We start from the raw sequence: 12805 nt of genomic DNA on the forward strand, positions 1-12805 counted from the left end.
GGTTAGTACCCTTCTCAGGGAACTGGGTTGAACCTATTTTACTCGTGTGCGGAATTGCCCTAAGATAGAGCTGTTCCGTTGGGCCAACAGTTGACAGCAACTATAGTTTTCTGACCTCCCTTCTCCCTCCCTTCTCCCCTTCTTCCCCTATACTCCTTTCCCCTTCTGTTATTGAAATTGTTCCACCCTGGTTTGTTTATGCTCCATGCAGGTTTATAGCATGGATTGCTTTACTGTGTTTTAAATTGTATTGTAGTTGTATGAACATGTTGAGAACCACTCTGAGCCTGCCCCAGCAGGGAGAGTGGGAGACAGATCCAATCCAGTCCATCAACCAATAAATTAGTAATAAAATAATACTAATGCTGTGGATTTAGCATAAGGCCTTTGACAGGGTCTCCCATGATATTCTTGTAAGTGAGCTAGTAAAGTGTGGACTAGACAATGCTACTGTTAGATGGATTTGTAATTGGTTAACTGACTGAACCCAAAGGGTGCTCACAATTGGCTCATCTTCATCTTGGAGAAAAGTGACTAGTGGGGTGCCACAGGGGTCAGTCCTGGGCCCAGTGCTATTCAATATTTTTATATATTACTTGGATGATGGAACAGAGGGCGTGCTAATCAAATTTGCAGATGAAACCAAATTAGGAGGGGTGGCTAATACCTCAGAGGACAGGGACAAAATTCAAAAGAATTCAAAATGACCTGGACAAGTTAATGAGCAGTACATGTGAAAGGGTTCTGAGAGTTCTAGTAGACCACAAACTGAACATGAGTCAGCCCTGTAATGCGGCAGCCAAGAAAGCTGATGCAATTCTGGGCTGCATCAATAGGAGTATAGTGTCTAGATCTTAGATGTAATAGTATCTTTCTATTCTGCATTGGTCAGACCTCACCAGAGGTGGGATCCAGCAGGTTCTCACCAGTTCCCGAGAGTGGGTTACTAATTATTTGTGTGTGCCGAGAGGGGGTGACTAATTGGGTTTTCCATCTCCACCCCCTCGCCTCCCCGAGAGGCATCCTGCCTTTGAATGTGAAGGTTCCATATAGCAATTGCGACTAATAATGTAACTCCCTGAACTGGGTTAATCCCTTCCAGGTACTGCAATTCATGGATTCTCAGCCTTTCGTACCTTTTATCTCACCAGTCTCTATCAAAGAACCTGTGTGTTTCACCATTGCGGTGTTCAGATTTGTGAGTTTTCTATAATGTGATGATGATTTAGAAATGACCTGGTGCAAAAAATTTGGGGGGGGGTCATGGTGGGGTGGCTGCCCATAGGGGGGGGCATCCAACTCAGGTTTTGCCCAGGGCTCAGGTTTGCCAAGGTACGCCTCTGCCCCCTTTGCTGAGGGGGGGCTGGCGAGGGAACCTGTTACTAAAATTTTTGGATCCCACCACTGGATCTCACCTGGAATACTGTGTCCAGTTCTTGACACTGCAATTCAAGAAAGATATTGGCAAGCTGGAATGGATCCAGAGGAGGGTGACCAAAATGGTAAAAGATCTGAAATCCATGCCCTGTGAGGAGAGACTTAGGGAGCTATGTATGTTTAGTGTAGAGAAGACAAGGTTAAGGAGTGACATGATAGCCATGTTTAAATATTTGAGTTTGCTGGGTGACCTTGGCCTAGTTATACAGTCTCAGCTTAAATCTACTTCATACTGTTATTGTGAGGGTAGAATGGGGAAGGGAGGGTGGTGAATACTTGAGCTTCATAGATAAAATATGTTATTGAGATACTCCACTCCAGGCAGTGACAAAAACCAGATCCTGTTATAAAAAGGAGCCCAATCCCTAACTGTGCTTGCTGAGAAGTAAGTCCTCTTGAATCAAGGAAGCAGGCTCAGCCCCACAGCAAGTGGTGGGATCCAAAAATTTTAGTAACAGGTTCCAATGGTGGTGGGATTCAAACTGTGGCATAGCGCCAATGGGGCTGGGTGGGGCACGATGGGGGCGGGCATTCTGGGGGCAGGGCATTCCTGAGCGGGGCTGTGGCAAGGATGCAGCTGCTGCACCAATCCTTGGGCAGGAAATGAATGCACGCAGGCGCAGGCTGCCACGCACGCTGGTGCACCTCCTGCTAGACTGCTTCAAGTTCTGTGCGCCACTGCTGAGAGGAGGGGCGTAACTAAGGCAAAAATCACGTGGCAAAATCACCAGTTAGTAACCCCCTCTCGGCACACACAAATAATTAGTAACCTACTCTCGGGAACCTGTGAGAACCTGCTGGATCCCACCTCTGCCCACAGCTATAATGGGAAAGGACCGAGTTAGTCCTTGGCTTTTCTTCAATGGGGAAGAACAAGTTATCTGAAGCTCTATCAAAGGTCACAGTGATTGGCGCGCAAAAATAGAACACTTGGCTTCTTGTACAGCGATTTTCCTGGAGAGCTCAGCTGAGTCAGACTGATCCTCTTCTCAGAGAACACAAAAGAGGCAGATATGAGATTATAAACAAGGAGCTCTTTCCTGATTATCTTTTCCATTCTATCTAGCCAGTGCTAATTTTAGGTCTGTGTCCTCCATATCTGTACCCTGGGGTGGATTTGTTTTCCCCCGATTCATCTCAGATTTCTCATTACTCTCTGCCCTTTTTTGCGTACATTTTGCACTGGCAAAACATCTGCTCCCGTTTTGCTCCTACGTATGCGCTTCGATGGCAGCTTTAAAGACAAATCGCTTAGGGAGAGCTTCGGAACAGGTGTAGAACGAGACCAGGAATTATATCGGGAGACGGAATGGAGGACTCAGCAATTCACACTGGCGCTATCGGGTATTAGAGCTAGCCATCACTCATCCTTTTAGGAGTGTTCCCTTTACTCTCTCTGGAAAAATCGTTTGGTCTAACTAAGGTAGAGAACACCAGCCATTAACAGGATTTGTTTTCGCAAACTGATTGTCGCAACTCAGTAGGGGTTCTTGGAAAAAACTGGGGCAAACAGAGGAAAGAATCCATTGTTGTTGTTGTTGTTGTAGTTGTAGTTGTAGTAGTAGTAGTAGTAGTAGTAGTAGTAGTAGTTGTTGTTGTTGTTGTGTGTGGAGGTTTCACTTGAGTGCATCCACTTACACTTTTGGTATCAAAGCACGGCACAGTCCAGTTTATCAGACCAACTTGTCAGATATTCAAGTCTTTGCTGCCATTAGAGCAGGAAAAAAAGAGAAGAGTTTGGATTTATACCCTGCTTTTCTCATTCTTGGGCTAGTCACAGTTCTTCTGAGCTCTCTTAGCCCCACCTACCTCACAGGGTGTTTGTTGTGAGGGGGGAAGGGCAAGGAGATTGTCAGCCCCTTTGAGTCTCCTGCAGGAGAGAAAGGGGGGATATAAATCCAAACTACTCCTCCTCCTCCTCCTCCTCCTCCTCCTCCTCCTCCTCCTCCTCTTCTTCTTCTTCTTCTTCTTCTTCTTCTTCTTCTTCTTCTTCTTCTTCTTCTTCTTCTTCGTCTTCGTCTTCGTCTTCTTCTTCTTCAAAAAGGATATTGAAGAGATGAAAAAGTGCAGAGAAAGGCAACAAGGATGATTGAGGGACTGGAGCACCTTCCTTATGAGGAGAGGCTGCAGCGTTTGGGACTCTTTAGTCTGGAGAGGAGACGTCTGAGGGGGGATATGATTGAAGTCTATACAATTATGCATGGGGTAGAAAATGTTGACAGAGAAATTTTTCTCTCTTTCTCACAATACTAGAACTGGGGGGAAGAATTAGGACTAATAAAAGGGAACACTTCTTCACGCAACGTGTGATTGGTGTTTGGAATATACTGCCACAGGAGGTGGTGATGGCCACTAACCTGGACAGCTTTAAAAGGGGCTTGGACAGATTTATGGAGGAGAAGTCGATTTATGGCTACCAATCTTGATCCTCTTTGATCTGAGATTGCAAATGCCTTAACAGTCCAGGTGCTCGGGGATTGCAACAATGCATGAAAGGCCACATTGCTTTCACATCCTGCATGTGAGCTCCCAAAGGCACCTGGTGGGCCACTGCGAGTAGCAGAGAGCTGGACTAGATGGACTCTGGTCTGATCCAGCTGGCTTGTTCTTATGTTCTTCTTCTTCTTCTTCTTCTTCTTCTTCTTCTTCTTCTTCTTCTTCTTCTTCTTCTTCTTCTTCTTCTTCTTCTTCTTCTTCTTCTTCTTCTTCTTCTTCTTCTTCTTCTTCTTCTTCTTCTTCTTCTTCTTCTTCTTCTTCTTCTTCTTCTTCTTCTTCTTCTTCTTCTTCTTCTTCTTCTTCTTCTTCTTCTTCTTCTTCTTCTTCTTCTTCTTCTTCTTCTTCTTCTTCTTCTTCTTCAGAGGTCTCAAAGTGGCTTACAAACTCCTCTTTCTCTCCCCACAACAGACACCTTGTGGAGCAGGTCGGGTTGAGAGAGTTCAGAGAGAACTGTGACTAGCCCAAGATCACCCAGCAGGCTTTATGTGGAGGAGCGGGAAAAACCAAACCGGCTCACCAGATTAGAGTCCGGCACTCATGGGGAGGAGAAGCAAATCAAACTCACTTCTCCAGGTGAGAGCCTGCTGCTCTTAACCACTACCCCATGCTGGGCGAACAGCTCACGTCTCTTCACCGCATTCAAACCTGCTGAGTTCGACTGTTGACATGAAATTTTCAGCATTGCTACCAGACGCAACTCAGCGTATAGCTGTTCTACAACTGGAGTCAAAGAGTTGGAGTAATATGCAAATTAACCAACCTCAGAGCAGCCTGCGGGGAAAGTTGACTGCACCCCCTTGCTTTTCTGTCTTTGCTCGGGGCTGTTTCTTCTGTCCACATTTGGCCTTCAGGCATGAATACCCTTAGTACAAAATGCATGCATCTTGTATCAGTTCAGAATGACGCCCACGTTTGTTTCTTTTAAATCGCTGTTTTCTCCTCGGCAGAATGCACAGAAAACATCGGGGAAGGGACTCGATTTGCTAGATACTGCTATGGCTGTGGAGAGCAGTTTAAACTGATTTGCACAATTCCCAACTGATGCAAAGTGTGTATGCTTGGTATTTGAGCTGGTGGCATTCAGTTACTCATATAATGCCCTATGGAAGAGGCGATTGTCTGGCAGAATTTCTCTGTTCAAGGGAAGAAAAGATATTGGTGGCATAACCAGGGATGAACCTGCACGGGAAAACGGGGGTGGAATCTGCCCAGTTTGAGAAACAGTCAGGGTAGATTCTGCCTGGGGACAGCTGTGATGGACTCTAGTTAGGGTCAGCTGCAGTGGTGGGATCCAAAAATTTTAGTAACAGGTTCCCATGGTGGTGGGATTCAAACAGTGGCGTAGTGCCAATGGGGCTGGGGCATGCACGACAGGGGTGTGGCCGGGCATTCCGGGGGTGTGGCATTCCTGGGCGGGGCTGTGGCAAGGGCGCAGCCGCTGCACCGGTCCTTGGGCGAGAAACGAATGCACGCAGGTGCAGGCTGCCACGCACACCAGTGCACCTCCTGCTAGACTGCTTCAAGTTCTGCGCGCTACTAGAGAGAGGAGGGGCATAACTAAGGCAAAAATCACGTGGCAAAATCACCAATTAGTAACCCCCTCTCGGCACACACAAATAATTAGTAACCTACTCTCGGGAACCTGTGAGAACCTGCTGGATCCCACCTCTGGTCAGCTGGTATACAACCTGTGGTCCTGAAGGGAGAACTGTAGTACCAGTCAGGATACTGATGAAAAAGGAACTACCAGATTATATTGAGACCTTTCGTGGAGCCCTCCAAGTTGGGAGTAGAGTAGGTGAAATGGGAGAGTTCATTTAAAACCTCTGTAGACCTTGGGATTTGACTCCCCCTGCCTTGTGGTAGGAAACAAATCATGGAAATAAGAAAAGTGTTATTCAGGAAGTAGGGTCCCCAGGGGGAGGGGTATTGCTTGTTTGTTTTTACTGTTCAGTCATAGCTGATTTACGGCAACCAGTTGGGTTGCCAGACTGTCTTCCACCCACCCAGATCTGTTGTCATGCATGCTGTTTATCTGCGAGCCATTTAAGCTACCATCATGTCAGTCATTTACCTTTTGTGCCTTTAACTTGAATGAAAACACTGACATTGGTTTAAAGTATTATAACTGGATATTTAACAACGAGCTTATAATTCATAATACCAAGACTAATAAAAATAAGTAATCTTTGAAACTGGGGAGGAGTTTCCATTGTGTTTGGCTCATGCATGAATTATGGGTCTTTGTCCACAGGGGAGGCAGTTCGCAGCATCGTACTGGAGGGAAGTACTTTGGCAAACCTTGAAGCAGCATTTTGACTCCATGGTAATGACCAGTTTTACTCCATAGTAATGACCAGTTTTGAACCCTGGTTTGGTGGGATCCTGACTCTATCCCTGCCCTCTGTGGCAACGGAGCAGCTCCATGTTTTTCTTTCTCCATCCAACTGCATGCAATTACAAACATGCATCCACAAACAGTGGATGCATGCATCCACAAACAGTGGCGCAGCAGTGGCATAGGAGGTTAAGAGCTCGTGTATCTAATCTGGAGGAACCAGCTTTGATTCCCAGCTCTGCCGCCTGAGCTGTGGAGGCTTATCTGAGGAATTCAGATTAGCCTGTGCATTCCCACACACGCCAGCTGGGTGACCTTGGGCTAGTCACAGCTTCTCGGAGCTCTCTCAGCCCCACCTACCTCACAGGGTGTTTGTTGTGAGGGGGGAAGGGCAAGGAGATTGTAAGCCCCTTTGAGTCTCCTGCAGGAGAGAAAGAGGGGATATAAATCCAAACTCCTCCTCCTCCTCCTCCTCCTCCTCCTCTTCCTCTTCTTCTTCTTCTTCTTCTTCTTCTTCTTCTTCTTCTTCTTCTTCTTCTTCTTCTTCTTCTTCTTCTTCTTCTTCTTCTTCTTCTTCTTCTTCTTCTTCTTCTTCTTCTTCTTCTTGTTCTAAATGAATGTCTTGGATAGGACAGAAAGCAGGACAAATGACACCAAACTTGCACAAACCATAAAAATTTGGAAAGCATAAAATGGTCATTTCTGATTCTCTATTTTTTTTTACATTAATGAACAAATAAACCAAAAACACTACACCCAAACGGCTAAACTGGAAATCTTAGAAAAACAACCACTTATAAAAACAGCATGCATCCAAAATAGACACCAAAATCTCTATGCTGCAGGTATTCAATGAAGACAAAAAAGTCTCTGGAAGAATCCAAAGGAGGTATCAGGGGTTAGTGCCAACTATACCCCGGTTTTTCTTCTTTTTAAAAAAATTAAATATATGTAGCACAATAGAAAGAGAAATCTTTGGGAGTGAGAAAAATAAAACTCGACATGCTTTGATTGAGATCATCCCAGCAGAGGAACAAATCTACTCAATTGATGAGCAAGCTGCCGATTGTCTCTGTAGGCAAAAAAAAAAGGATGAACGTTTAGACAGCCCAATTAAGAATCACTTCTGAAGAGAAACTGGTGACAGGCAAAGTCCAACGGATTAACTACAGCGAAGGATTTGCAGAGCGTCAGCTGCCACGGAATGTATTCAGGAAGACTGTGATCTCTGTCTTGCTTCACTTCTAAAAAGCTGCTTGAAAAAGCACCACGTTCTTCCTTTTGCCAGCACTCAGCACCTTAAAGGAACGTCGTCCTACATATCCTGTGGCTGATGAGTCTAAAAACCATTCTTGTACAAAGAGAAAAGGGAATCCTGCTTTGCCTCTCCAAAACACCGGGAGTTCTAAGGACAATTCTTTGGAATTGCTTCAAAAATGAGGTTATACCCTGTGCTTTGTGCGAAAGCCAGAGCAGAACATAGCCATTTTGAAAAGTTTGCCAGAGGTCCCTTTACGAGGCTAAAATATAGAAGGCACTTAATTTATTGAAGTGTGTTTTCAAGCTAGATGTGATGACCTCATTCTTTTTCATCACATCCGTGTTCAAGTCTACCACCCTTCGACACATTCATGGCCCAGTATTTGCATTCCACTTATACCTGTACCATTTATACTCTCAGAAAACTGACCTAGTTGATCCATAAGAGGATTTTTCGAATGGAAATTTATTTTATTTTGCTTCAGTTGTACCCACTCTTTCTCCCCAGTGAGTACCTAATGTTACTTGAAATGGTGGGAGTGTCTCCCTTTTAGAGTGGGAAATTAGCAAGGACAGACTTTTGACTTAGCACAGAGGTGTCAAACTTGCGGCCCTCCAGATGTTATGGACTACAGTTCCCATCATCCCCTGCCAGCATGATGCTGGCAGGGGATGATGGGAACTCTATGAGAACACCTGGAGCAAGTTACCTAATAACTTTTCTAACAGAAAGGTTGGGGAAGGCTTCGAAGACCTTGTTTGCCTATGTTTTACGGAAATCAGCTTTTGCAAGAAACTCCACAGGAGAACGAATAAAGTTTGACACTTTTTATTAAGGGATAATGGGGTTACACAAGCACATGGTAATGCAGGCAGCAGAACAAATACACAGGCCCAAGATATAAACACTTTTGAATGGATAAGTCTGGAATACAGGAGAGAATTTGGGAAGTAAGGGTTATAGTAACCTGATCTTGGAGAGGAATGGTTTTATGAGAAGAGATGAGCAATCCATGCTAAGGGATGATATCAACCACGATAAAAAGCAAACATCTGGCCTCCCGTGGGTTCATAAAAGGGGGAATAGAATAGCTGAAGCCATCTCTAGTTTAATATTTTATGTATTTTATGTATTTTAATTAACTTATATATATGATGTTTTAAATTTTTATTTTGTTGGAAACCGCCCTGAGCCTTCGGGGAGGGCGGTATACAAATACAATAAATAAATAAATAAATAAATAAAAATAAGTTCTGGAAGAACAATGCATTGTGGAACAATGTCACATACAGAGAGGAGACCAGAGATATTAAACAAGGACTACTGGGTGAGGCGGCTCCTTATAGGGAAAAAGGGACGCAGGGTGACGCAGAGTGACCCTTAATTTCCCAGAGCAAAGAGAAGTCCTGCCTTTCCACAGAAAGACAAGGGACAGACATCAACCTTAATGGTTGTGTCATTAATCTAGTGGGTTAAGGCATCGGCTTGATGTTTCAAGCTTGGGAATACTTGTAAGGGGGAAGGTAGTTGATAAAATTACACCTAAAGAACATGAAATCACACCCACAGAACATGGCAATGCAAATGAGGTGGTCATTAAAGGTATTAGTCAGAGGATGAAGCATTGGGTTAGGACAACACTGGACAGGCATTAATGCATCCATTGTCTTCACAGGGTTGTATGGTCTAGGGCTGGAGATAGGAACACTTTTCAGGGCAGGGGTATTGTGTTCACTTAATTTCTTCAGGAAGGGTATCAGAAAGGCATTTTGCAAGACTGGTTTGGAGAGGGCAAGTCCAGGCATAGTTCTTACTTGTGGATACACTGAGGCAATGCAGTGAATGGGCTCCCCATTTTGGCACTGCATTGCTAGGCATCCAAGGGTGGCAGAGATGGAGAGAGAGACAGCTGTATTTAAAACAGGGTTCCCCCAACCTACCATAGGTCAGTCTGGCAACACTAAATCATTCTTTCCTTCTCCATTTTATCACAACATCCCTGTGAGGTAGGCACAGAAAGGATTTGAAGCTAGAAGTACCAGATCCCAAACAACTTAATTCTATCTTAATTATTAGATGACACAATATACTTGTGTGGTTAATATTAATGAAAAGGATTTTTTTTTAGTGATGACACGTTAGATTCCTCAACTTACCCCCAAGGAGCTTAGGTTGGATCCATTTCACTGTGATAAGAAGTGTGCAGTTAACCACTTGGCTATTTAACCACTTGGCTATTTAAACAATTAACCACTTGGCTATTTAAACCTATTTCATTTCAACTGTGATACTTGAAATTAACTGTCTGATATATCCTATCCTTCATTCTTTCTCAGCTGGCTAACATGACCCTTGGTTAAATACCTCTTTGAAGATTTGTCATTCTTGCTTAGTCTGAGCAAACACTGGTCTATTAATTTTTTTCTCTTCTAAGTGTATCATTTCATTTGTTTAACACCACCATTTCTGGCTCATTCTTCAGGCAACCTATTGAGACATTTGAGCAGAAGGATGAATGAAGGCTTAGTAGTAGTCCTAAACACCCAGTCCTAAACACTGCAGTTTGCGGAGCACTTGAGTTACTCTTTCCAACCAACCAGCCCCAGATAAGATTCTTGCTGCCATATTTTGTATCATCAAAAGTTTCCACAATCTTGTCAGACCGTCCACATTAGCATGGTCCAATACAGAAGTTATGGTAGCATGGATCCATGTAAATATGTTGGCAGAATCTAAACAAGTGGACTGCTTAAGAGCTGGACGGGAAAAGCGCCGTCGAGTCTCAGTCAATAACCATGTCAGGGTTTCAAGACAAGATACAACAGGGGTAGTTGGCCATCGCCTGCCCCATGCAGCCACCCTGGACTTCCTTGATGGTCTTGTTGGGTCTCTTGTCCAACTAACCAGGGCCAACCCTGCATAGCTTCTGAGATCTGATGAGATTGGGCTAGTGCAGGGGTCTGCAACCTGCGGCTCTCCATGGCCAATTGGCCATGCTGGCAGGGGCTGTTGGGAATTGTAGTCCATGAACATCTGGAGAGCTGCAGGTTGCAGACCCCTGGGCTAGTGTATGCTATCCACAAGGCAGGGTACATAAGAGATGGATGTAATTAAAAGAAGTCATTATAGGGGACAGAACCAATCTGTTTCTGCATTTCCAAGCCTGGTTCAGGAGCACCTCCAAGCTCTTAGCTTGATCTGCTTCTTTATCCACAATGATGTTGAATACTTTCGGCTTCGTGAAATCGATTTGGTTTTGTCAATGCGATCGTAGTGCCATCTCTGACATTACATCATGGATGTTTGCAGACCAAAGGGTGCCAGTCACTGTAGCCAATCAGATTAAACAGCATCGAGGGCAACTGAGGGGAGGGATATGAAAACGAAGAAAGGTGTTACCAAGAAAAAGCAGCTGCCGGGGGAACAAAAAGGCACTGAGCAGTAGCAAAGCAACACGAGTGTTCGGCAAGATGAATATTAACGAATATTCGCTGCAGCTCTAATCTTAATTTGCAAAGTGACTGTTTTTTGCGGTTTATTTTTGAAAGGGGAACAAAGAGAAGATCTAACTCCCCCGAAGACTCACTATCTTTCTGATGCTCGGGAGATATTTTTATATGCTGTTTAAAAACATTTCCTTATTGTTTTGTAGCTTCATTCTTTTCTCTCTCCCCCCCCCCCGTTTTTTTTTGGAAAAGACGCACCTTCTGCTCTTTTCAAAATATCAGATCTAATTAACTTACAAGCTTTCAGGGGAAAATATTTCTGCTTGTAGGAGGAGGGAAGTGTATTGCTTGCAAACTCAGTAAACAAGATCTCGTACACTGGAGACCAATTAGATTATTTTCATAAATGCACGGCTGTGCCTGCATCTTTCATTTGCGTTGCCACGCACAAGTGCAAAAGTTTGAACCCCAAAATGACAAAAACCTATCAGAAGTTCTGAATAATGTCCTAATTCCTATTTTATATTTAGCCATCAAGGCGGAACAATACCAGATCAGTGGCATTTGACAAGGAAGAGTGCCATACTTAAGTTTAACAGCCCAATCCAGAAGTGGGGGGGAAGCAGATCACCATAGGAGGTGGCAATGCCCTGCCAATACACAGGTGCCTGCCCTGACAATGCAACAGGGACATGCAGCAGTGGAGGGGGAAGATATGCAGGTGGTCAAGCTCAACGCAGCTCCATGGCCCCTGGCCTGCAAGCTGCTACCATTCTCCAGCCCTCACCTACCAGTGAGAAAGCTGTACCGGCATGGCTAGGGGAATTCCAGTGGCATGCTAGGGATGGAGTTTATGAAAATAATCTAATTGGTCTCTTTAGTTTGGAGAGGAGACGTCTGAGGGGGGATATGATTGAAGTCTATAAAATTATGCATGGGGTAGAAAATGTTGACAGAGAAATTTTTCTCTCTTTCTCACAATACTAGAACCAGGGGGCATCCGTTGAAAATGCTGGGGGGAAGAATGAGGACTAATAAAAGGAAACACTTCTTCACGCCACGTGTGATTGGTGTTTGGAATATGCTGCCACAGGAGGTGGTGATGGCCACTAACCTGGATAGCTTTAAAAGGGGCTTGGACAGATTTATGGAGGAGAAGTCGATCTATGGCTACCAATCTTGATCCTTCTTGATCTCAGATTGCAGATGCCTTAGCAGACCAGGTGCTCGGGAGCAACAGCCGCAGAAGGCCCTTGCTTTCCCATCCTGCACGTGAGCTCCCAAAGACACCTGGTGGGCCACTGTGAGTAGCAGAGAGCTGGACTAGATGGACTCTGGTCTGATCCAGCTGGTTTGTTCTTATGTTCTTATGGAGCCAACTGTAGTTGGTTTCCGCTGCCTCTCCAGCCCCAACGAAGGCAGCTTCGGATGTATGCCACATTTTTTGTGTGGCTTATATTCATTATCCCCTGTGGGGGATTGTAGCTGATCATGGTTTTCCAGTTTTGTTTTGGGCTTCCTGCACTGCAAGGAAGCCCTTTGGAGGCAGCAGGCCAACTCTGCTTCCTGCTGCCCGAAGGATCTGAATTGCACTGTAAATATAATTACTGATAATTTTCAAATGAAGGAATGTATCCTATCCACACGAATCCTTGCGAGTTTCTTCTAAACACTCTTTTTAAAAATTGAAGTAATATGTGAGCAGGTTCATCCTCATGATACCTACTATCTAGGAATCCATATGGCAATACTTTGCAATGATTTTTCTGTTGACTGTTTTCTGATTTTTCTATCAATCGTTTTCTGGGCTGTGCACCCCCCCCCTTA

Source organism: Sphaerodactylus townsendi, linkage group LG11 (genome assembly GCF_021028975.2).
Source record: "Sphaerodactylus townsendi isolate TG3544 linkage group LG11, MPM_Stown_v2.3, whole genome shotgun sequence".
NCBI lineage: Eukaryota > Metazoa > Chordata > Lepidosauria > Squamata > Sphaerodactylidae > Sphaerodactylus > Sphaerodactylus townsendi.